The sequence below is a fragment of the Camellia sinensis genome, chromosome 4 (genome assembly GCF_055761805.1).
Source record: "Camellia sinensis isolate YWXY chromosome 4, ASM5576180v1, whole genome shotgun sequence".
Taxonomy (NCBI): domain Eukaryota; kingdom Viridiplantae; phylum Streptophyta; class Magnoliopsida; order Ericales; family Theaceae; genus Camellia; species Camellia sinensis.
In genome coordinates, this window is record NC_138964.1 from 79923955 (window position 1) to 79949310 (window position 25356).

The 25356-nt window shown below is 42.6% G+C and overlaps 1 long non-coding RNA gene across 1 annotated transcript; it reads right to left on the reverse strand.

Moving 5' to 3' along the window:
- Positions 1-22036: 22036 nt before the first annotated feature.
- LOC114279610 (uncharacterized) lies at positions 22037-24841 on the reverse strand. The gene is made up of 2 exons (XR_014365657.1): positions 24447-24841; positions 22037-22395 (listed from the first exon to the last, which is right to left on the reverse strand). It is a non-coding gene; the product is annotated as an uncharacterized LOC114279610 (long non-coding RNA).
- Between the last annotated feature and the right edge of the window lie 515 nt (positions 24842-25356).

Below are 25356 nucleotides of genomic sequence, written 5' to 3' on the forward strand. Positions count from 1 at the left end.
CTCGCCTTGGTTACTGAATATCGAACCAACCTCCTCACTACTTCTGCTCCAAAATAGAACGTTTTCTGCACAAATTGGACTGGTGGCCGGTCAGCCACAAAAAGTGGCTGTCGGCCACCTTAACTGGCCAGTCGGCTAGTGAAAGTGGCCGGTCGGCTACTTGAACTGACCGGTTGGCCACCTGCTTTTTCAGGCTCCTGGTTTTGCTGCAACAGAGAACAACAGAGGCACAACAATGTATTTTGCAGGTAATGTGTGTACCTCCACTCTCCTTATCATGTCTCATGTTCAAAAGAGGGTGGCACTCGACTTTCAAGCCACCAACCAAGCATCTCAATGCATGATGGCCCAAAAACCAAGCTTGTACAAGCATTATGAATGCACACATAAGACTCAAGAGGCCTCCACCCTATCATGCACAATCAAGGGGGACGGCGACCAAGAAATGTGACACGTTTCATCACTTTGAGTATGAAATGTCTCACATTTCTTGTGTTTGGATTAACGTCCGATCCAAACACAATGCAATGCAAACAACATGCTTATCTTTCATATGTTTTACTTGGCTCAATTCTTGTTTACTCATTTTAGCTTACCAATTAGTCCATTAACCGGTTAAGTTCAATGCGCAAAGTCCTCTAGTTTGAAAGATGACCTAAGCTTCGAGTGCCTTGAGCATGAAGAAAGTATCACGCTGTTGGTTAGCAGAAATCCTCAAGGGAGGATTAAAACCATTAGACATGAATGCCTCAAGTTCATGCTCAACCAAACAAGGGACTTACGGCCACTTTCAAGGTGAATGAAAGTTTAAAACAATGGAGTGCAATGACACATATTTCAGCATTGAGATAGCATGCTAAGTGACTAAAAAAACAATGCGAACAACTTATGTAATGCATGCTCAAGAAGCCAAATACATTAAGCTAGTGAAGAGCATCACTCTAGAAGCATGCAATATCAAACTCAAAGGACCAAACCAACTCTGGACAGACCTCGAATATGTCAAAATAGAGGCCAAAACATGCTGAAATGGAAGTCCATGAGGCAATAAAATCATGCTCAAGTATTGGCTCGCAAACAAGGCATAGGGCACAACTCACAAAAGCTATGAAAGAGTAGAATATGTGAGAATGTGACGATGCTATATGCACTGAAATCATGTGAGAAATGAGGCTAAGGCATGCAAACAACTCAAGCAAAGCATGCTAGGAACATTGAAACACAAAGCTAGTCAAGGGCCTTTACGCTACAACCATGCACAACAAGTCTCACATGGCCAGGCCCACTCAAAACAGAGCTAAATCATGTTGAAATATGAACAAAAACATGCTGAGAATGAGCTAACACTAGCTAAAATATTCACCCAAAAAAACACTAGCTAAAATGACAGGCTCAAGCATGAAGCATGTTAGGCCAACAAGCATGATTGCACTACAAGTACCAAAAAACAAGCAAGAGGTGACCGAAACACCCAAAAACAGAGTTAAAGCATGACAAAACAAAGCCAAAAACATGCTTGAACTAAGTCACCAAAAAGTAGAAAAGCATGCTCAAGTATGAGGCCGTCAACACAAGCAAACAAGATACAAGGAGAGGGGGTGACACCCTCCTATTTTAAGCCTCAAAACCAATTTTCTACCACTGAAATTCCTCTGATTTTCAGTGGTAGAAAGGCCAAACAAGGGTCATTACAAAGGCTAAGAAAGATGGCTCAAGAGGCTTTATAAGCCAAAGAGCAAAAGAGGGGAAACATCTCCTAATCAAGCAAGACTTAAACCCACATTTTAAAGCCTTGAAATCATAGTTTTTAAGAGGTTAAAAGCAGCCTTAAAATGGCATGCAAAGGTAGTCAAGCACTTAAACAAAACAAAGCTTAAAAAGGGGATATGCTCACTGTAGACACCCCACTTTTGACCGTCCTCAAGACTTGGACGTCACCGCTTGAACACTCGGTGATCATCCATGTTTGTGTTCGTCTTGAGTTCCCGGAGGCCTCAGCTACGCGCCTTGCCTCAGGATCTCTCGACTCGACCGTTTTGTGTCTAGTTTTGCACCAAACACTTGTGTTTTTGTTTTAGAGGGCAGGGAATGGCTTTTGGGACATCTCCACACTCCACCGGCCATGGCTTGAGGCCACCGGCTGTGTTATGTTGCCATCGACCAAATGTGATGGCCGGCCGGCCAATTTCACTACCAGTCGGCCACTTTTATGGCCGGCCGGCCAAATGTGATTTTCAACAGATATTTCTGTAGACAGCTGACAGCTGTCATTCCAGGCCATACCCCAGCCCATGTCTGGACGCGAGACTTCTGAGGGGGCTGCAGATTGATATATCTATATCAATCAAGCTCTCTCAAAAGGGAGAGATATACAAGAGGAACAAGAGGGAAAAGAGATATAGAACTTGGAGCAAAAAAGCTCTCTCTCTCTCTCTCTACATTTTCTGCCTCTCTCTCCGAGGTTTAGGGCTTGTTTGTGCTCAAAAGTGCATTTTCTTTGCACTTTTTTATACAAACACCTAGTTCTCTACTCCCTTTATTGAGCTGAGGTCCTTGAAGGTGATTTTTGGGGTGATTTGAAGCCTTTTCTTGGTCCAAAAGTTGCTAATTTGCTGCTGTGCTTCAAGGGTGAGCTCTTACCTCTTTTAAGCCTTGTTTTCATAGCTTGTTTTGCCATATTTGCAACTATTTTTGAGCTTAACATATAACATAGAAAAGTCTTTTTTTTGAGTGCTCTAAATAGTTTGTTAAGGGTGTTTTAAGCTTTGGGGTTGTTTGACCCCTCTTAAGGCTTGTTTGGCCTTTGTTTTGTGCCATTTCGGTTGAGCTCCGGGACCATTGTGTTTTGACCTCCTCACACTGAAATCTATCAAGATTTCAGTGATGAGGATGGTGCCTTGAGGTCCTAGGAAGGAGAGGGTCATCCCCTCTCCTTGTTGTCCCTGAAAAGGGCCATTTTTAGCCTCTTGAGGGAGCATATAGTTTGAGTGTGTATTGACCATGCCTTGACTGATTTTCATGCTTATTATGTCATAATATAGCATTGTTGTATGTTGGTTTTGGTACACCATGCTTGCTTAGCATAAATGCCTTGTAATGCCTTGTTTTAGCCTTAACATGTCCTATGCTTTGAGCCCTTATTCAAGCATGTTTAGGCCTAGCTTTGTGAAGCTTTTATGTTTGTCTTGTCATGCTTAAGGTCTGTCCTTGGCTGTTTTGGTCGACCAAGACATGCATTGCATAGTCCCTTTACATTTTGGATTGTTAGCCTCAAGTGTGTGAGTGTGTAGTGTGTGTAGCATGCATCATTTTTAGTGGTTTGGAACCGCTTACCATACTATTTCAGCTCTCATAACATGCTTGAATGCATTCCTTTAATGCCTCTTTGATGCCTTAAAAGCTTGTGTTGTATGCTCCATGTTTAGCCTCTTTTGCATGCTTCCATGTTTAAGCCACCTGGATACTATCTAGGTGTTCCCTTTGCATGGTCTAGGCCTACCTTGAACCTGTTTTAAGCCCTCTTGGCCTTGTGAGGCTTGGTTGGCTTGGCCATGGTTCAAGTCTCCTTGACTAGCTTCAAGTCTCCTTGACTAGCTTCAAGTACTCGGACCAATTGCAAGCTATGTTTGTCTTGGTTAAGCAATTGCAAGCTATGTTTGTCTTGGTTAAGTTGGTTTGGCACCATCATTAGAATGGTTTTCAGAGCTTACATTGCATGCCCTTAGTCCATGTTTAGTCTCTTCCAAGTGTGCTTGAGAGTTGCCTTTTGATGTTTAAGTGTCGGCCCATTAACATGTGCATGTGTGTGTGTGTGTTGGCCCTCATGTTTGAGCACTTCGGCCACTGATTTTGGCATGCTTGCGAACCATCCGAAATTAGTTTAAGTCCATCCCCTTTGCTTGATTGTGTGCTCACCCTGTATGTTTGCTTGCATACTTGCATATTCGCATTGCATTGCCATGTTGTATGCTAGTTCACATGCTTAGGTTGCATTGCATTTTCATGCATGCTTCACCTCTTGATCAAGCCACGATAGAGGTTGAAAGCCCCTTGATTTGTTTATGTGCATTGCATTTCATTTGAAATCAAAATGCACACTTGATGCTTTGGGCCACCATGCATGGAAATGCGCGATTGGTGGTCCGAGAATCGAAAATCATATCCCTTTGAGTCATAAATATGATAAGGGGTGTGATTGGTGCATACATTGCTTGAAATACATTGCCATGTCAAGTTCTGTCCTCTGCTGCTGTCAAAACAGATTCAGCAGGAAGAATTGACCGGCCGGCAGTTTTGAGTGCCGATCGACAAAGAATGTTTGGCCGAGAGTTCAATTTATGGTCGATGACCACTTCAAAATGGCCGGTGATGATCCCACTCTGCCGGTGGTGTTCTAAAACACTCAGAGAAGCAACCTTGGGAGTTGTGCAATTTTCAAAGAAGCAGAACAGTCAAAGCAGAGGCAAACTTGTGCATGGCGTTGGATTTCCGAGCAAACCCAAGCACGTGCGCAGTGGATCCTCTTCCCGAGGCCTTTACTGCTTTCTTAGCTTGGTTAATTTGCTTAATTAATTATGTGGTCTGTAATAATTAATTAGCTTGTAGGTTAATTAATTTGTATTATTCTTTTGATCCCTTCAAGCTAGGGTGAATTTGTAATAAGTGTGGGTGCGTGTGTGCTTGTCTTCCAACCCCCACTTCTTTCTCCTTTTTACTTGCCTGTTTTGATGGTTAGTACTAGGACATGTTTACTTTAGCATACCTTATGCTATACATGCGTGCATCATTCATTAGTCTTGCATGCACCAGGCTCGGCGCATCATACTAACTGCATAAGTATTTCAAATCTAACTTGAATACGTGCTACTTGTGCATTTTCACATGTCATTTATAGACTAGCCGAGCCTACTCTAGTGACATTCCGTATGCGTTGCATTAGGCATTTAAACATGGACTTGGATCATGCATGATTGCTAATATGCTCTTGTTTTGGCACGGAGTACTATGTGAGCTCTTTATGCTTTAGCATCTCACATGAGTGTGAACGTTAACATGATAGCATGATTACCATGAGGCTAGATGCTTATGGGATATAAACTGCTTGAATGCCCGTGGGTGAAGGTTAGATTGTTTGAGTTGGGATAACTCGTTGAAATCCGTATTTTAGCCTACTTGTGAGTAGCAAATTCCAAAGCGTTTTCCAAACAAACGGATATGCAATGTTTTGTTCCAATTTAGGCGATTTGGTCTATATTTGTTTGTTGCGCGCATAACATAGTAATTCTAGGCTAATAAATGGAATAAAAACACATAACGTTTTCAAAAACGGATATCACGGTTAGTAGAGGCCGATCTTCGGATCGGGCGAGAGGGGGTGCTCATAGCTGACCTTCCCCAATCATATCCAAGCTCCCGAGCCGAGGCAACTTTGGTGATGACGGACACGTGGCCTTTGGCACCGAGTCAGGGTTTCCTAAATTCCCCCATAAAAAATATTTAGGTGGCGACTCTGTATCTGGCAAAACAGTCCATGTTTGGCACTTCTTTTCAAAAATCTGTTTCTCAAAGCGATTTGCCGAATTTGGACTCTTTGGTTCAGATTAAGGACCGTGACACAAATTGAGTCCGAACTATAGCGAGGCCCATGGGCGCGTCTACAGTTTCTGGCGACTCTGCTGGGGATTTAGAGAGCTTGACTCGAACTCGTGATATCATGTTTTGATTTCATTTATGTGTCTCTTTGCATTGCATGTGCATTGGTGCGCCTAGGACACCGTGTTTTCCATCTGCCATTCCTGAACGGTTTGCTGAAGGCTTGACTTTGTCAAAGCATGCCATAAGGCTGACCGGTTGTGGGCTCTGACGGTATGGGAACACAAACCCCGATTTTACCGAGGCACCCTTTTCGACCATTCGACCTAGTGCATATCGAAATCCATAGTGACTATTCCAAACTAGGACAGGTTGCTTACCCGATGTTAGGTTGTTTGAAAACTGTTGCGTGCATAGTGAAACCCTAGCTCCTGACAAAAATAGGACAGGGAAACCCTACCCCTCCATAGGGGTGTTTTGGCTCTCTTTACTCGCTATGTGCTTTTAGAGTGCATCTCTACAGGGAACGTACGTATCAGTTTGCAAGTTTGAGTATCAGACCTGAGGGCACCAGTATCAGTTTATGAGAATCAGTTATATCTGTGGGTATCCGATTCAGTATTTTGGGAGCAGTGATTTCGGGCAAAAGTGATCAGTAGTAGAGTACAGTTATTCAGCTATACTAGCGTCTGTTCTGATTGGTCCCAAATGCTGCGTGTTTTCTCTTTCAAGGTTCAGAGAGTTGATACAGAATAGCTAGTGTTCCTCCTTGCTGAGGCAAGACAGATATCTGATTCGTCAGTCACCATTCAGTACAGCAAACTTATCATGATGCAGAATTTAGAGGAGATTGTGGTTATGACGGCCGCATCAGACCAAGGAATCACTCTGCAAAGTGAGACCAATGTCGATGTACCACATCTACCCAGGTCGCCTGTCGCGCACCCGGTCTGGACCCCCCAGTTGTATCAGGCTCGTGAGCCCACCACGTTTGAATTAATGGGAATGATAGGCGACCTCCAGAGACCCGTGGCCGATCTGGCCTATGAAATGTCGACTTCGCCACCAGCGGCACCGTATGTCGGGAATTTCATACCACAAGAGCCCCCGCTACTGGGGCGGATTGTGATCGAGCTCAGCCAACCAGAGGTTGCTTCCAGCTACAGCAACGGCGTGTCCGCAACAACCGGGCTTCGCTCTGATGTAGTAACCCAAACCCCCGATCAGGCTGAGGCCAGAGACACGAATAAAATGAAGGCAGATGCCGATCCCATTGAACAACTGCTATGGGCAGCCGAGGCTTTGAAAGCCAGGGGGATGAATAAGCAACAAGTATTCACAGTCATGACTAAAGCTGTGGATGATGCTTTCCCTGCTTCAACCGAAGGCGGTTCGAGCCGGGCGAAAAATCGGGATGGGCCCTGTCATGCCAAGACAGTCCCTGTCATCCCTAACCCTATACCAGGAAAAGATCAGAAAGCCAAGGCAGTGCCTGCCGACCCTTTCGCTAGTGCGTCTAGCAAGAACCCTCAAACTTCAAAGTACCTGCCTCGAGGGCGCAGAGCCTTTCATGCCCTCTACATGCCTCTGTCTAGGGCATTTCAAATATTGGCTAAAAAGGGGGCATCTTAAACCCCTTGAGCCTCGGCCCCTTCCGAAGAATCTCCCTCTCTCGCATGATGCTACCTTGTACTGCGCGTACCACCAATAGTCCGGTCACAGTACCAATGGTTGTTTCCACCTTCGTCATGAAGTGCAAGATTTGATCGACAATGAGGTCATCCTCCCGCCTACCTCAGCAAAGTCTATTACTACTAAGCTATTGGACTTCGAGGATACTGCAAATTTGTGATCAGGGGTTGGACCACCTGCGGGCGGCACTCGGTGTATTTTGGATGTGGCGTCTGGCACGCATTTTTGGAGCATCTGTGAATGCTAGTTTTGTAAATCTTGGCTTGCGTGTCGAGTCAGTCTTTTGTTTTGTTTTGAGTCTGTCTCATTGTCTTGAGTCAGTCCTTTTGCTTATGGGTCTATCTTGTTGTAGCGAGTCAGTTCCCTTTGTATAGAATGTCGGGTGATTCCGGAACTGTTGCCTCAAACACCGTTTTGTTTTGTAATTATCCTTTTACTTTTCTTTTGAGTCTGTCTCTATCGTGGAGCCAGTTGCAACCAGGGAATCTGAGTGAAACAGCTGCGGCTATCATGTTTCCATGCTTACTACTATTCTGAATTAGTTGTGCCATGGGACTTGAATGGAACAGCAGTACATTCCACCTGTTCTCTTGTGCCTTGAAAATCATTGCATTGACCTAAGTTTTTCAAAACTTTTTGAACACTGCGGTGAAAACAAAGAGGAAGGAATTCTTCGGGTTTTGCAAACTACGATCAAATTGAGAGAAAGAGAGGCGTGCTAAGCCCTTAATGATTGAAATCATGCTTGTCAGCGTGAGTACTGAGAAGGACTCTGGCTTGATCCAGATTGGTTCCACACTATCTTCAGCGCGAGCGATTCGTCGCTTCTTTAAAAACTTTCAAAAACAAAATGTTTTGCGCAGTCCTGCGAAGACCTGTGTTGAATCGCTCTTGAGATTGTGCAGCTTAGGATCACTCTCAGCCTCAAGACTCGAGCCCTTGTTTTAAAGTCTTGAACCACAATTCGGAGTGTTCAACGATCGACCATCAAGAAAGGCCTGTGTGGCCAGATTGGAAGCAGCCCTCGAACAAGAGGCACCAAAGCTAGATCAAGAAGATTAGATCTCATCAAAAGAAGCCTGTAAAGCTAGAACAGAAGCACCCCTCCAAACTAGGGGCAAAAATGTCCGATTTGCTCGAAGAGCCGAAGATGGGTCCTTCAGTAAGTCAATGCAACAGCCACTCTCCTGGATACGGATGGCTTCAAAACCCTAAAACCATTTGGCATGGACTTGTTACACTTTTACCCTTTGAGCGGCTCGCTGGGTCGAAAACCCAGAAAGGCGACCCAGGCAAAAGTTAGAGCAAAAGAAAATATATACAAAAAAAAAGAAGAAAAAATATACAAAAGAGAGAAAAATACAAAAAAGAAAAAATAAAATATACAAAAGAAAAAAAACCCGCATCGGGCGCCTTGGCAAAAGTTAGAGCCTAAAAAGTGAAGGTTAAAATACCCGAGTGTACCTTAACCCGAACTACGTAAGGCTTGATTCCCATGTTTGGGATACGTAGGCAAGTTCATCCTGAAGTCCAGCTACCAACACTTTCAAAGTGACTGTGTCCATATATTGGTTTTGACCATCTTCGTCTTCTCTGTATCCGAGAGTTCAGTTGCGATCATCACTAATGAGGACTGACTACAGTATGCTGCAGCGTTATCCAGACAAGGGGCAACTTTCCGTTGCCATGAGTTGCCATTCAAACCAGGGGCAACTTTCCATTACCATACAGCATCCTTCGAACAAGGGGCAATTTTCCATTTTCCTTCGGATTCGAGGTTGTGCATCTCAAGCATAGGTTTCGTGCTCGTTGAGCATTGGCCATTTGCAAAAATAGTTTTTGAAAATTTTTACTGAGGTTGACCATTTTTATTTTCCAAAACTGGACCATTTTCTTGGACCCAAAAAGGAGAATTTTCAGTGCTCATAGCCTGACTTGCATGATTTTCAAATCAAAAATCGAACAAGTGTGTTAATCTAACTCTCATATTGGTCAAAATTGTTTTAGTAGAAAACCAAAACAAAAAATGGTCATAATGATGAACTAGGGGCACAGTTGAGTCGGGCTTCCTGTTTTTCCCCCATCGCCAACATACTTGCCAAGCAAGGCACAACTCGAGCTGTTATTAAAGGGCTAAAAGCTCTCTCAACCTCCGAGCAACGAGTTATCGAACCAAGTGTGAAGCACGAATCTGAAGGGATCAAGGTACTCCGTTCCCTTACCTGGGGCATCAACCAAGCGCCACCGGAAGAAACAGCCGTGAGCTAACCATGTTGGGCATGAGCCCACAACTTCCCATTCATCCATTAAACACCCCCGGGAAGGGATAAAAAAATGAGATAATAAAGAATAGAGAGGTGTAAGTTGAGAAAAAGAGTAAGCAAAAAGGGGTTTTGAGAGAAAAACCGAACTTGAGTGCCAGAGTGATGTGAGAATCACAAATGAGGAAAGGGTGGGAAACAATAGCCAGAGAAACTGGCTCCTCATGATCTGAGGTCCCCCGTCTCCGTTAACGCGTCTGTATGTCGTGTCTTCTGTTTTGTTTACCTTAACCTTTGTTTTAAGTATTTTCCGAGTGTGTCTCGTTGTGTTTAGGTTGTTTATCCTTTTGTCTTCGCTGTTGAGTCTTTCTCGCTAAGTTCAGTTGTAGGCTCAATACCCCGGTTTGAAGAAACCATCTTCAATTTCAAAAATTAATCATTTTGTGCTCAGAATGCTGTGTCATTCTCCACATTTGTGCAAAAACATGATTTGGTTCTTTCATACAACTACAAGGTCCACCCCCGATAAGTGTGAACAGGAAAACCTGGGCCTCTTTGAAGCTTCTGGATTTCAGATCGCATATGAGTATGCTTCAACTTCAGTAGATTCAACCTTCATGGTCCGTCTTGTCAGATTTGGACTGTTTGTTCAGGATCCGCTGTGTGCAAAATGAACCAAGCACTGTGTTATGAGTTTTATGCAGATTAATCCCCAGTAGAGTATGAGCCGAGTGTTCAGAATGTGCAGTGGTTGGTATGGTTTGTTTTGCTGTTGGCTGGTTCGTTATCTGATTATTACAATGCAAGTGTTCAATTTTTAGACAACAGATCAATTTCATTTACATTGAGGTACAACATGATACAATGCGATACAATATAGGAAATGTACAAATGCAACACTTTTTCAGAAAAAGGTTTGTTTCATTTCATCATTTTTTTTAAGTACATAGTTTTGGAAATAAAAATCTGCCTGCGGCAGTACAAGGTACTCTAACTACCAGCAAAAAGTACAAAAGAAAAAGAAAAAAGAAAAACAACAAAAGTCTGGATCAATGACAAAAGGCCGTAGGTCTAGGGGTCCGTCATTGTCCTCTTCCTGGACGAAGGTCCAGGAACATCATCAGCGTTGTCATCTGAGTCCGAGTCCGAGCCGTCTCCGGTCTCCTCCGATAACGACTCTACCTCCGCCTCCGCCTCCGCCTCCGCCTCCGCCTCCGACTCCTCATCATCATCATCAGGGACAGGTGCCCGTGAGCTACTCCCAACATGGGTGCGCCCCGCCTTGGTGCGGGGATATGCTCTGCCATCTCCTCCGGTAGGAATAGAAGGTCCAGCTGGAACACCTCCCACGGTGGGAATCTGGAAAGGAGGTTGAAAAGTATAAGAGGCAAACGCATCAGTATGCCGTGAGTAGTTTATCAGTACGGAATGCAGTGTATGAGTACAGTGTGCGAATGCCATGAGCAGTTTATCAGTGCGGAATACAGTGTACGAGTACAGTGTGCGAATGCCGTGAGCAGTTTGTCAATATAAAATGCAGTGTATGAGTACAGTGTGCGAATGCCGTGAGCAGTTTATCAGTGCAGAATACAGTGTATGAGTACAGTGTATGAATGACGTGAGCAGCTTATCAAGTGTTGTGTTGTGCACTAGATTATGTGAAGCAGCTTATGAGAATGGTTTGAGGCCGTGATCAGAAGAACATACCGGAATGCTGTAGAGGGCCAGGAGGTCGAAAGTCCGCTGCAACATCCCCATCATGGAGGCATTCAGCTCCAAGGACTGCCGGGTATACTCGGAAGAAGCCTGCAAAAGTATCAAATGCATCAGTATTCTACGGAATATCAAAATAAACTGAAATGAAATGCCAATACAAGATGCATAAAATGTAGTAATACATACCGGAGGCAAGTCATAGAAACTGACCAACTCATGGTCAGCCGGAGGAGGAGCAAAGGGGATCTGGTACGTCGCCCCACCCTGCCCTCGGCATGTCATCATCGTGGGTAGCGCTGGCCAGCTAACCCCCTGACCCCTCCGAGCTCCGCCTCTGCCACGAACATGAGCTGTCCTCGACGTCCCTGCCCCAGCTCCAACTCCAGCTGCTGGCGCCACCGGTCTCCCTCTCTCAGCTCGACGGCCACTGCTCAGAGGCCGCATAATGTAGGTCTAGACGTACTCTCTGTAGTCGCCCTCGCCCCTGAAGTCCTCCGCGTCCCAGTCAATCGTGTAATCGGCCATCTGTTGGGCGGTGAACCTCTCGGTGTCCCTCATGTGGATAGGAGGCGGACCCGAAACTATCTGCTCTGGAAAGCCCAGGGTCTGGCATAAGAAACGCTCACCCAAGTACCAAGCCCGACAGACTGGGCCCTCCAACAAAATCCGGAAACGTGCAGTCTCCTCTGCACCGGCAAACTGATCCCGAGTCACGGCTGGCAATGGAGCTCAAGGCTGCCAGGTGATCTGAAAATGAAATACAAATTGTTATCTACTATTATTGACAATACAGTGTAAAGTGAAGCTTAAATGAATTGCAAGTAAAACATACCTCTGCGAGGGTAATAGTGTCGAAGTAGCGGCGGAAAAAGATGAATGTCTCCCGGGGCCTCCGCACGCACCTCACGTCAAAACGACGTAAAAATGGGACAACGAGAGAGGTCTCTACATCGGGCACTGGGGCGAGTCTTGGGAAGTAGGCGTAGACCCACAACTGCAGAGCCAATACCAGAAGGGTTATCAGATAAAGCAGAACACAAAATAAAGCAGAAATTGCAGGACCATGTATTGTGCAGTGTATTGAGTAGAGTGTACAGTGTGTGCAGTGTATAGTCAGTGTAAAGCAGAGTATATGTGTGCCGTGTGTGCAGTATACGATCAGTATGAAGCAGACCACAGTGTGTGCAGTGTATAGAGTACAGAAAATGTAAAGCAGGAATGAAAAGCAGAGGAGAAAACATACCTCCCAAGCTCGCCAGTAGCCCCCGAGCCACTGTCCGTTGCAACGGGAGGCTGAGCTCATGTACCCGTACAGAATGGCCAAGGCAGCGCCACCCCAGTCATAGCGCAAGATCCGGGTGGCGTCCACGAGAGCGCTGAGCAGGCAGAGGGGCACAGTGTTCGCCCGGTCGGCGAAAATAGTTGTCCCCAGCAAGAACATGAAAAAGCCGCGCTCATATCGCTCCACCGCCTCCTGAGTCATCGGAGCCTCCTCGACTAAGGCTGGTTGGACTCTAAACTGGACCTCGAACCATGAATATCGAACGAAGCCGGGATGTGCCAGAGACGGCACCTCACCGAGCAGGAAGATCTGAGCAGCCTCCCTCTCGTCCAAGTCGGTGTCGAAGCGGATCGGATCACCCCCTACCCCGATGCCTGTGAGCATCGAGAAATCATAGGGAGTCATCGTCATGTCTCCCGCGACGGAGAAGTGGAAAGAGTCGGTGGTGTCCCACCACCTCTCCACCAGAGCGGCAAGAAGAGGCCTGCTCACCGTAAGGCGCGAGAGTCCCCTGCAGAATGCGCCAAATTCGGCCTGGTCAACAATACGACGGACTACGTCCGGTAACTCCGTGTACCAATCCCGGGCGGCAACATTCCCATACCCGCGGACAGTATGAGAATCTCCCTGTTCAAAAGCAAAATAGTTGTGAAGAATATAAAATGTACGGTTTTGAAGAAGTATTCAGAATTGGTGACAATATAACGTATGTGCACGTTTTCAGGTTCAAACAAACATCGCGTGCCGGTGTGCTAGTAGAGAACTACAACATGTGACGTGTCAGTGTGTTTAAATGGTTCAGTACAGGTATAGCGTGTGTGCACATTTTTAGATTCAAATAAGTGCCGCGTGCCGATGTGCTAGCAGGGAACTACAGCATGTGATGTGCCAGTGTGTTTGAGTGGTTCAGGGCAAATGTAGTGTGTGTGCACGTGTTCGGATTCAAACAGATATCAATTGCAGGTGTGTTCACAGTTAACTACAGTATACAGTGCATCAGTGTATCTGAGTTAAGCAGTTAAAGAGCAGAATCAACTATGGCAGTTAAGTGTTCTACATTGCGAAAAATGAAACGGGGGAGAATATACCTCGGAAGCGCCATACGAAAAGTGCGTCTCGGGCTCACGCAAAAGCAGCTCTGGTGGCACACCTCTCGCAAAATCCCGAAACTGACGAAGTCCGTCTGGAGAAAGCACGTGAATCGCCGGCCGGTAGGTCGCCGGGTCGAACGGGCAGACGCTCAAGGGGAGGAGCTCGGCCCCGGGGTCCATCTCGTGGTCCGGGGGAGTCCCGCCCTGTGGAATATCATCGGCCATATCAAAAGTGATGAGGAAACTGGTCGAAAAAGGAAAATAAAGCTAGAATGCGAAGGGTCAACGAAAAGTCAACCCCCGGGAGGGTGGAAAATGGCCGGAAAAATCGAAACGTGGAAAATGTGGGAAAATCAAGGAAAACTCGAGGGGAACAAACCCCAAAAAGAGGAAATAGCAAAGGAAGCACCAAAATGAAGTTTCGATCGGGTGAAAGTGTTCGAAACGCGATAAACTTCACGAATCAAACGATGGAACGGGCGTAAAACGCGAGAAAACGGACAAAGAAAGGGGGGGAAATCTTCTAGAGAGAGAGGGAATGTAATTTCGACTAGGGGGGAATGAAAGAAATAGGGTGTGAAACCCTATTTTAAAAGACCCAAGAAGAAAAGTCAAAACTGCCCCGAATCAGGCATTTTTGGCTGGTCAGCTATATTTTTGGCTGGCTGGCCACATTTTTGGCCGGTGATGTGTTTTTGCGGCCGGTGGACAGCCGGTGACTGCCCCTTTTGGCCGGTGAGCCTCCTACAGCCTTGTTCGGGTCAAATTAGTGGTTTTGGACCTTCATTGCTCAAGTCAGTGCAAGAACAGTGCATTTCCGAAGCTCAACCAGCCTCTGTTTCAAACCTCGGACCGTGTCTTTTGTGCGTGGCACTCGAATTTGTGCAAGGTGTATCCTTTTGGTATCCTTTTTTATCTCTTACAAGGTTCGAAAGTTGCCCCACGTGGGTTACATTACAACGCTCTATCATAAACGCACGCTGATTTTACGTCATTTCTGTCACGTCATTGCGCACACACCTCGCATTGTCATGCACATGCATAATCATGCATTCAAAATAACAAAATTCATGTATTTGCCCGGTCTGGCGAGACCTTAAACTCGCTCGGTTGCATTGTCATGCATTTCAAACGACCCGCGTGATTGCGCATTCGGATTCATATGCATTGTCTTGCATATCAAAAGACGTGCGTTGTCAGGCACTTACATCATCTGCATTGTCATGTATCTCAAAAGCCGCACGTTGTCGCGCATTTCAAAATCATGCTTCATCACGCATTTGCATTTCAAAAACAAAACAAAACAAAAAGTGCATATATCATGCATCATTGTAAAAAGTGCATATTTGTAAAAAGTGCATATGTCATGCATCATTGTAAATAGTGCATATGTCATGCATCATTGCAAAAAATGCATATGTCATGCATCATTGTAAATAGTGCATATGTCATGCATACCACTGTAAATAATGCATATGTCATGCATCTTACTGTAACTATTGCATTTACGCCCATCCATTGCATATTTGTAAATAGTGCATTGTAGCTTGCATGCATTCACTACATCACCCCCACCTATGGCTTGCGCCTTTCCATGTTGAGCTTGGTCTGATATGTGCCCACACTTTTCACATCAAAGCACAGTTCTGCATGTGTACGTGCCTATTCCACGCTGGTATGTTGGTTTGAGGGTTGCGGCACCGTTTCTGTGTTAGATGCGGTTTGTTTGAGTACATGCCTTTCCTAGGCAAGATCTGGTTTTGCCCGCGTGCCTTATCCATTATAAATATTCCATTCCATTGCATATTTGTATATATTGCATTGTAGCTTGCATGCATTCACCGCATCATTTCCATCTAGGGCTTGCGCCTTTCCACGTTGAGCTTGGTCTGGTATGTGCCCATACTTTTTACGTCTATACACTCATAGTTCTGAATGACCGTTCTATGTTAGACATGGTTTGTGTGTGTCCATGCCTTTCCTCGGTAAGATTTGGTTTGGCTACTTGCCATATCCATTATATATATTACATTATAGTGTAATTTTTGCATCCAACATTAGGATCATTGGTCTTTCTTCAACGGGTCATTTCCCCACCTATGTCATTCCACCCAATTACTTGTTCTTGTGTCCGTCTACATCACTCATAGTTCTGCATGTGTACGCGCCTATTCCACGTTGGTATGTTGGTTTGAGGGTTGCGGCACCTTTTTACGGTAGACGGACTTGTTACTTCCATCAATCTATTTGACATTTGTGTGGTTTTGAACTGCTCATGATTTGATTATGATTCAATTGCATTGCATTTTCATCTGCATTACTATACATAGTTTTGTATATCGCATATCATTTTGCATTCATTTTGCATATTGCTAACGATATCTGTACCTATTAAGTTCGTTTTCTTTCCAGGCACGATATTGTATGTACGGTTCATTTGAGGCTGGTGCAACCAGACCAACCACGCAGGTATTGTATTCTCCGAGTGAGACGTATCGAGAATTACATAATTCTCTTACATCCTTTCTGCATCGTAGTGTAGTTTGGTGTATGCTAGCTTAAAACTGTCGCATGTTATGCTTCGTTACAGCTTTCTTTGCATGATCATAAGTTATGCCCGGCTTTGTGCATTGTCTTGCATTTTGCCCCTGCCTTCGGGCACATATCTTGTCTGTCTTGCATGTTTGTCTAAGTCTTCGGCCTTGTCAAAAATGGGTCGTCTCTGGGCTTTGACATTCACTCCCGTCATTGTTATAACTTTCGAGTTCTGTCAAAGAGGGGCAACTGTAGACACTCCATTTTTGACCGTCCTCAAGACTTGGACGTCACCGCTTGAACACTCGGTGATCATCCATGTTTGTCTTCGTCTTGAGTTCCCGGAGGCCTCGGCTACGCGCCTTGCCTCAAGATCTCTCGACTCAACCGTTTTGTGTCTAGTTTTGCACCAAACACTTGTGTTTTTGCTTTGGAGGGCAGGGAATGGCTTTTGGGACATCCCCACACTCCACCGGCCATGGTTTAAGGCCACCGGCTATGTTATGTTGCCATCGGCCAAATGTGATGGCCGGCCGACCAATTTGACTGCCGGTCGGCCACTTTTATGGCCGGCTGGCCAAATGTGGTTTTCAACAGATATTTCTGTAGATAGCTGGCAGCTGTCATTCCAGGCCATACCCCAGCCCATGCCTGGACGTGGGACTTCTGAGGGGGCTGTAGATTGATATATCTATATCAATCAAGCTCTCTCAAAAGGGAGAGATATACAAGAGGAACAAGAGGGAAAAGAGATATAGAACTTGGAGCAAAAAAAATCTCTTTCTCTCTCGACATTTTCTGCCTCTCTCTCTCTGAGGTTTAGGGCTTGTTTGTGCTCAAAAGTGCATTTTCTTTGCACTTTTGCATACAAACACCTAGTTTTCTATCCCTTTATCGAGCTGAGGTCCTTGAAGGTGATTTTTGGGGTGATTTGAAGCCTTTGTTTGGTCCAAAAGTTGCTGATTTGCTTCTGTGCTTCAAGGGTGAGCTTTTACCTCTTTTAAGCCTTGTTTTCATAGCTTGTTTTTCCATATTTGCAACTATTTTTGAGCTTAACATATAACATAGAAAAGTCTTGTTTTTGAGTGCTCTAAATAGTTTGTTAAGGGTGTTTTAAGCTTTGGGGTTGTTTGACACCTCTTAAGGCTTGTTTGGCCTTTATTTTGTGCCATTTCGGTTAAGCTCCGGGACCATTGTGTTTGGACCTCCTCACCACTGAAATCTTGAGAGATTTCAGTGATGAGGATGGTGCCTTGAGGTCCTAGGAAGGAGAGGGCCATCCCCTCTCCTTGTTGTCCTTGAAAAGGGCCATTTTTAGCCTCTTGAGGGAGCATATAATTTGAGTGTGTATTGACCATGCCTTGACTGATTTTCATGCTTATTATGTCATAATATAGCATTGTTGTATGTTGGTTTTGGTACACCATGCTTGCTTAGCATACATGCCTTGTAATGCCTTGTTTTAGCCTTAATATGTCCTATGCTTTGAGCCCTTATTCAAGCATGTTTAGGCCTAGCTTTGTGAAGCTTTTATGTTTGTCTTGCCATGCTTAAGGTCTTTCCTTGGCTGTTTTGGTCGACCAAGACATGCATTGCATAGTCCTTTTGCATTTTGGATTGTTAGCCTCAAGTGTGTGAGTGTGTAGTGTGTGTTGCTTGCATCATTTTCAGTGGTTTGGAACCACTTACCATGCTATTTCAGCTCTCATAACATGCTTGCATGCATGCCTTTGATGCCTCTTTGATGCCTTAAAAGCTTGTGTTGTATGCTCCATGTTTAGTCTCTTTTGCATGCTTCCATGTTTAAGCCACCTGGATACCATCTAGGTGTTCCCTTTGCATGGTCTAGTCCTACCTCGAACCTGTTTTAAGCCCTGTTGGCCTTGTGAGACTTGGTTGGCTTGGCCATGGTTCAAGTCTCCTTGACTAGCTTCAAGTACTCGGACCAATTGCACGCTATGTTTGTCTTGGTTAAGTTGGTTTGGCACCATCATTAGCATGGTTTTCAGAGCTTACATTGCATGCCCTTAGTCCATGTTTAGTCTCTTCCAAGTGTGCTTGAGAGTTGCCTTTTGATGTTTAAGTGTCGGCCCATTAACATGTGCATGTGTGTGTGTGTGTTGGCCCTCATGTTTGAGCACTTCGGCCACTGATTTTGGCATGCTTGCGAACCATCCTAAATTAGTTTAAGTCCATCCCCTTTGCTTGATTGTGTGCTCACCCTGTATGTTTGCTTGCATACTTGCATATTCGCATTGCATTGCCATGTTGTATGCTAGTTCACATGCTTAGGTTGCATTGCATTTGCATGCATGCTTCACCTCTTGATCAAGCCATGATAGAGGTTGAAAGCCCCTTGATTTGTTTATGTGCATTGCATTTCATTTGAAATCAAAATGCACACTTGATGCTTTGGGCCATCATGCATGGAAATACGCGATTGTTGGTCCGAGAATCGAGAATCATATCCCTTTGAGTCATAAATATGATAAGGGGTGTGATTGGTGCATACATTGCTTGACATACATTGCCATTTCAAGTTTTGTCCTCTGCTGCTGTCAAAACAGATTCAGCAGGAAGAATTGGCCGGCCGGCAGTTTTGAGTGCCGATCGGCAAAGAATGTTTGGCCGAGAGTTCAATTTATGGTCGACGACCACTTCAAAATGGCCGGTGATGATCCCACTCAGCCGGTGGTGTTCTAAAACACTCAGAGAAGCAACCTTGGGAGTTGTGCAATTTTCAGAGAAGCAGAACAGTCAAAGCAGAGGCAAACTTGTGCATGGCGTTGGATTTCCGAGCAAACCCGAGCACGCGCGCATTGGATCCTCTTCCCGAGGCCTTTACTACTTTCTTAGCTTGGTTAATTTTCTTAATTAATTAGGTGGTCTGTAATAATTAATTAGTTTGTAGGTTAATTAATTTGTATTATTCTTTTGGTCCCTCCGAGTGAGGGTGAATTTGTAATAAATGTGGGTGCGTGTGTGCTTGTCTTCCAACCCCCACTTCTTTCTCCTTTTTACTTGCTTGTTTTGATGGTTAGTACTAGGACATGTTTACTTTAGCATACCTTATGCTATACATGCGTGCATCATTCATTAGTCTTGCATGCACCAGGCTCGGCGTATCATACCAACTGCATAAGTTTTTCAAATCTAACTTGAATACGTGCTACTTGTGCATTTTCACATGTCATTTATAGACTAGCCGAGCCTACTCTAGTGACATTCCGTATGCGTTGCATTAGGCATTTAAACATGGACTTGGATCATGCATGATTGCTAACATGTTCTTGTTTTGGCACGGAGTACTAGGTGAGCTCTTTATGCTTTAGCATCTCACATGAGTGTGAACGTTAACATGATAGCATGATTACCATGAGGCTAGATGCTTATGTGATATAAACTGCTTGAATGCCCGTGGGTGAAGGTTGGATTGTTTGAGTTGGGATAACTCGTTGAAATCCGTATTTTAGCCTACTTGTGAGTAGCAAATTCCAAAGCGTTTTCCAAACAAACGAATATGCAATGTTTTGTTCCAATTTAGGCGATTTGGTCTATATTTGTTTGCTGCGCATAACATAGTAATTTTAGGCTAATAAATGGAATAAGAACACATAACGTTTTCAAAAACGGATATCACGGTTAGTAGAGGCCGATCTTCGGATCGGGCAAGAGGGGGTTCTCATAGCTGGCCTTCCCCAATCGTACCCAAGCTCCCGAGCCGAGGTAACTTTGGTGATGACGGACACGTGGCCTTTGGCACCGAGTCAGGGTTTCCTAAATTCCCCCATAAAAATATTTAGGTGGCGACTCTGTATCTGGCAAAGCAGTCAATGTTTGGCACTTCTTTTCAAAAATCTGTTTCTCAAAGCGATTTACCGGATTTGGACTCTTTGGTTCAGATTAAGGACCGTGACACAAATTGAGTTCGAATTGTAGCGAGGCCCACGGGCGCGTGTACACTCACCCATGAAGGACAGCAACAAGACAATAGCTTTTCTGAGCCAAGACCAGCTTTAGGAAGTCCAAACAGGCCTTAGGGAATCTTAGCTCCAAGTTCAAGATGTTTGGCTAAGGGTTGTAGGCAAAATATGTGAAGAACACTCATTTTCAAGCACAATATAGAGAGAGAGGGAGAGAATTCTAGAGAGAGTTCAATTTAGACTTTAAATTTTCTGAACCCCAAATAAGGGAGAGGGACCCTCCTTATATTGAACAAGCAAGCCAAAGCTTCATTGACAAGCTAGAAGCTTGTTTGAATCCATCCATACACGTGTATGGAGGATACAGTCAGTGTGCAACAACTGGCTCAAAAGATCTGAAAAATGAGAGAATTGGCAGCCAGCCACTTCAACTGGCCGGTCGGCCACTTCAACTAGCCGACCGGCCACTTCAAGTGGCTGGCAAGGAGAAAAAATGGCCGGCAAATGCCAAAAGTGGCCGGCATGGCCCTTCTCCCCTCCAGGCAAGAGGCACCAAGGTTTGGCCCAAAAACAAGGCCAAAACACAGAGGGTTTAGAGGCTCAAAGACACGGTATCCAGCCGAGAACCTCGGGCACTCAAAACGAGCACAAACAAGCACAATCATCGCGCGCACAAGCGATGATGTCTGAGTCTTAAGGTTGGTCCAAAATGGGGTGTCTACAGCCGCACAATCAATCTTACTATTTTCCTTCAATGGTGGGCACAAAAGACAGTATGTATGTACTGGTACATGTTCAATATATGAGTACACATATTTTAATGATGAATTAATTTTTTTTATCAGTCAATATTTTTTTGAACAAAATTTGTAATATGTACTTTGTTTTTATAGGCACAGGGTTAGTACAATGGAAACACTAAACAATATTGGAAGCACATCAGGAATGGTTAACAATATAAGCAATTAAAGTTCTACAGTGCCATCAAAATTTGTTGACTTGAATATAGATGTGGATCCAAATGTCCCATTTTATTTTTAGTTTTGCACTAGTAATTGTTGGCCATTGTCTGACCCTTTGTGTTTTTGGTTAATCGTGGAAGATTTGTAATTTGTGGCTTGCTAAACTTGTATGAATTCTGAGAGTGCTGCCTCCTTTGTAAGAATATTTGAATAGTGGTTTGCTAAATTTGTGATTTGCTAAAGATTTGATAGTGCTGCCTCTTTTAGAATGTTATTTTTCATGTCATTTGGTCCCATTCGGCATTTATTTTTGATATATGGGTTGAACAATCCGACAGGTTGTTATTTTTGAAGTCCTTTAATTTGGATTCTATTTATGTGCATGGTTGTTATAGACAATTGCCGTAGATTGCTGTTGAAATTTGAATGGAACTTCTTAAGTTTCAAAACAATTTGACAGGTTGTTATTTTTGAAGTCCTTTAATTTGGATTCTATTTGTGTGCATAGTTATTGTAGACAATTACTGTAGATTGCTGTTGAAATTTGAATAGGACTTCTTAAGTTTCAATGAGACTTCTTAAATTGTTGTTAAAATTTGACAGATCTGGACGGTGTAGATGTTTTGACACAAGATGGTTGTGGATCAACTTGTGTTGTTTAGAGGCACTGAACATGCTTTTTTGTCCCATTATCTTTGCCATTGACTTAATTAATGTCTTTGGGAATCTTCTTGAATCATTGTTTAGGATTGCCTTAGCTGATTCAATGCTCGAAAGAAAAACATGGGCTTGCCCTAATACAATGGTTTTGAAGCAGATTCCATACCTGCTAAAAGCAAAATCAATAGTATCTCTTCTTTATGGTAATATTCATATTTTGATTGAGCAAAGGCACCTGAGGTACATTTTGCATGACCAAACTCATCTATATACACAACACAAAGTAGTTTACATCATTAAGTATTCATGAAAATTTTCAAAATTGAACAACTCGGTCATTTACATCATTATGTACAAAAAGATACAAAATACGAAAGAAGTTTACGATTACATTCATGAAATTCGTCAGAACGTTAGAGACTCTGAGATTTACATGATAAAGTACAAAATGACACAAAAAATAATGACATATATCATAATTTTGAAGTTCTTCTCCATCATTTTAAGCCTTGTACCATACTGCAGAATTTCATTGTCCATCTCACAAAGCCTTGTCTTTATATCGTTTAATTCTTCTGTTCTTATAGCTTTCCGAGGTCCAACATTGGAACGGACTGTGGACCTACTGTCGTCATCATCCTCATCTGCGAATTTGAAGTAATTACAGTGTTCCTTATGACTCTACAATGCACAAGAATTGGTTAATCAAATCACATAAATAACTTTGTACACAATCAAACATAAAATTCTATAATCGATACTTACATATTTCGACAAGCAAACAAAGAACAAACGTCCTTGGTTTCCATTGTCATTCGTGCGTACAATATACATCGCCGCAGTTCTCCCACAATCACACAATCGTGGTTTTAATCTTATGTTACTATTATTAGTAGAAGAAGAAGCCATAGTTCTCTAATCTACTATTATTAGTAGAAGAAGAAGCCATCAGTTGTCCCATGAAGCAGCCAACAACAACCAGTTTTTAACACATATTCCAAATCAGATTTATGTAATAGATTTATAATAGCTTTGTAACAGATTTACAGATTTCTAATAGATTTCAACACAGATTTCGAATAGATTTCAACGTAGATTTATAACTTATTATAACAGATTTACAAATTTCAAGCCATATTTCAACACATTTGAAAACAGATTTGATTGTTTATAATTTTAGGACGTATTTTATTGTTCATAATTTTACATATTTCAAGCAAATCTACACACAGATGTATGAACTCAAAACCAAACCCATGTGTATTTTACCATCAAACAGATGTATTAGTGGTGTGCGCGGTGCGGTTCGGGCGGTTGGAGAGTAAAATTACAAACCGAATGGCGGGTTAGCGGATTAGCGGATTGACAAATTGCGGTTAGGGCGGTTTTTGGCAGATTGGCGGATTGAAGAACATTTTAACTAATTATCATACATTTGCATAATATATAACACTAATTTGTATAATATTTTGTAGATATATAATACAAAATAATTTTACATAATATGTTTCATATATATAACCACTAATTTGTAATAAATTTTATATCTTAAATCTCTCGCACACTAATTTTCACATTGATATTTCATTAGAAGTTAAAAAATATATATGTATTAACTATAGCGGAGCCGAGCGGTTCGGTTGGCGGATTATAAATTTTAAAGTTTAAACTGTAGTTAGCGGTTAGAACGGTGCAGATTGATGTGGATCGGTACGGTTTTAGCGAATCGGGCGGTATTTTGCACAGCCCTAAGTTGAATAACTATTCAAGCAGATTTCTAACAGATTTCAACACAGACTTATAACTTATTATAATAGATTTACAAATTTCAAGCCAGATTTCAACACATATTTGAAAACAGATTTGATTGTTTATAATTTTAAGACAAATTTTATTGTTTATAATTTTACATATTTCAAGCAAATCTACACATAGATGTATGAACTTGAAACCAAACCCATGTGTATTTTACCATCAAACAGATGTATTAGTTGGATAACTATTCAGGCAGATTTCTAATAGATTTCAACATAGATTTATAACTTATTATAACAGATTTACAAATTTCAAGCCAGATTTCAACACATATTTGAAGGCAGATTTGATTGTTTATAATTTTACATATTTCAAGCAAATTTGCACATAGATGTATGCACTTGAAACTAAACCCATGTGTATTTTACCATCAAACAGATGTATTAGTTGGATAATTATTCAAGTAAATTTTTAATAGATTTCAACACAAATTTATAACTTATTATAACAGATTTACAAATTTCAAGCCAGATTTCAACACATATTTGAAGACAGATTTGATTGTTTATAATTTTAAGACAGATTTTATTGTTTATAATTTTACATATTTCAAGCAAATCTGAACAAAGATGTATGAACTTGAAACCATACCCATGTATTTTATCATCAAACAGATGCATTAGTTGGATAACTATTCAAGCACAACCAAATTAAAGCCAAAACCAATTAAAGAAAATCTGAAAGCAGATGTGTATTTTACCACGCAGATGTATATTTCAAGCAAAACCAAACAGATGTAAGCAGAGGATAACAAATTAAAAGGCAAATCCCAAACCCTAACACATCACAAATTAAAGCCAAATCCCAAACCCTAACATAAATTGCAAGCAAAATCCAAACCCAAACAGTCCCAACCAACTAATTTCTACAAAAATTGAGGGTAATTGTAAACCCTAACTTTGCGATTTTAGGTTTACCTCAGATTCGCTATCGCAGGTTGTTGTTCGTCCTCCGCCGTCATTCGTCTTGCTTTGTCGTCGTTCGTCCTCTGTTATCGTTCATCTTGCTTCGTTTTCATCGTCGTTGTTCGTCTTACTTTGTTGTCATTCGTACTCCTTTCGCAACCAGAGACAGATAGGAAGTTCTTGAGAGAGATATATCGAATGAGAGGGATGAGTAGAGAGACAGGTGGGAGAGACGAGAGCGAGAGAGAGGTGAGAGTGCTGAGAAAGATGAGTGCTTAGAGTTCTTTTTTTGTTTGGAGAATATAGTGACCTGAGGTGAAGAGGAAAGCAACAAGAGATTGAGAGAAGAGAGAAACTTGTACTTTCGAGTTAGTCGAGCCCAAGATATTCAAGCTACGGATCATTTTCCTATTTATCTATAATTTGAGAAGAATTTTATTGTATGCCTCTCTTATCATATATAATTTTAGTTATGTTATTTTTTTTATTTAATTATGATTAATTTTTTTTAATTATAATTAATTTTTTTTTAAAGTTATATATGGGTTAAGTAGGAGGGCATAGGAATTGTATTTTTTTTTTTTTTTGGATTAGGTATGGATTGATCATATAAGCCCGATGTATGGGCTATATTTGGATAGACATGAAGTTTCTTATTTTGTAATGTCAGTTCGGCCAAACCCAACCTGTTTTGTATTTATCCACCTCTAAAGGTTAGGATAAAATACTTAAAAAGTAGTGGTATATGCAATGCTATTTGGTGTGGCTTGAAGGTAAAATTATAAACCAACACATGGGGTTTGAAGCTAAAATTATAAACTAAATCATAAATGGTGAATCGATAAATAATTAAATTGCAAGTTGAGTAGTTTGAATTTGTTAGTTGATTGAAGAATAATTTTAAATAATCATCAAGCGTTTG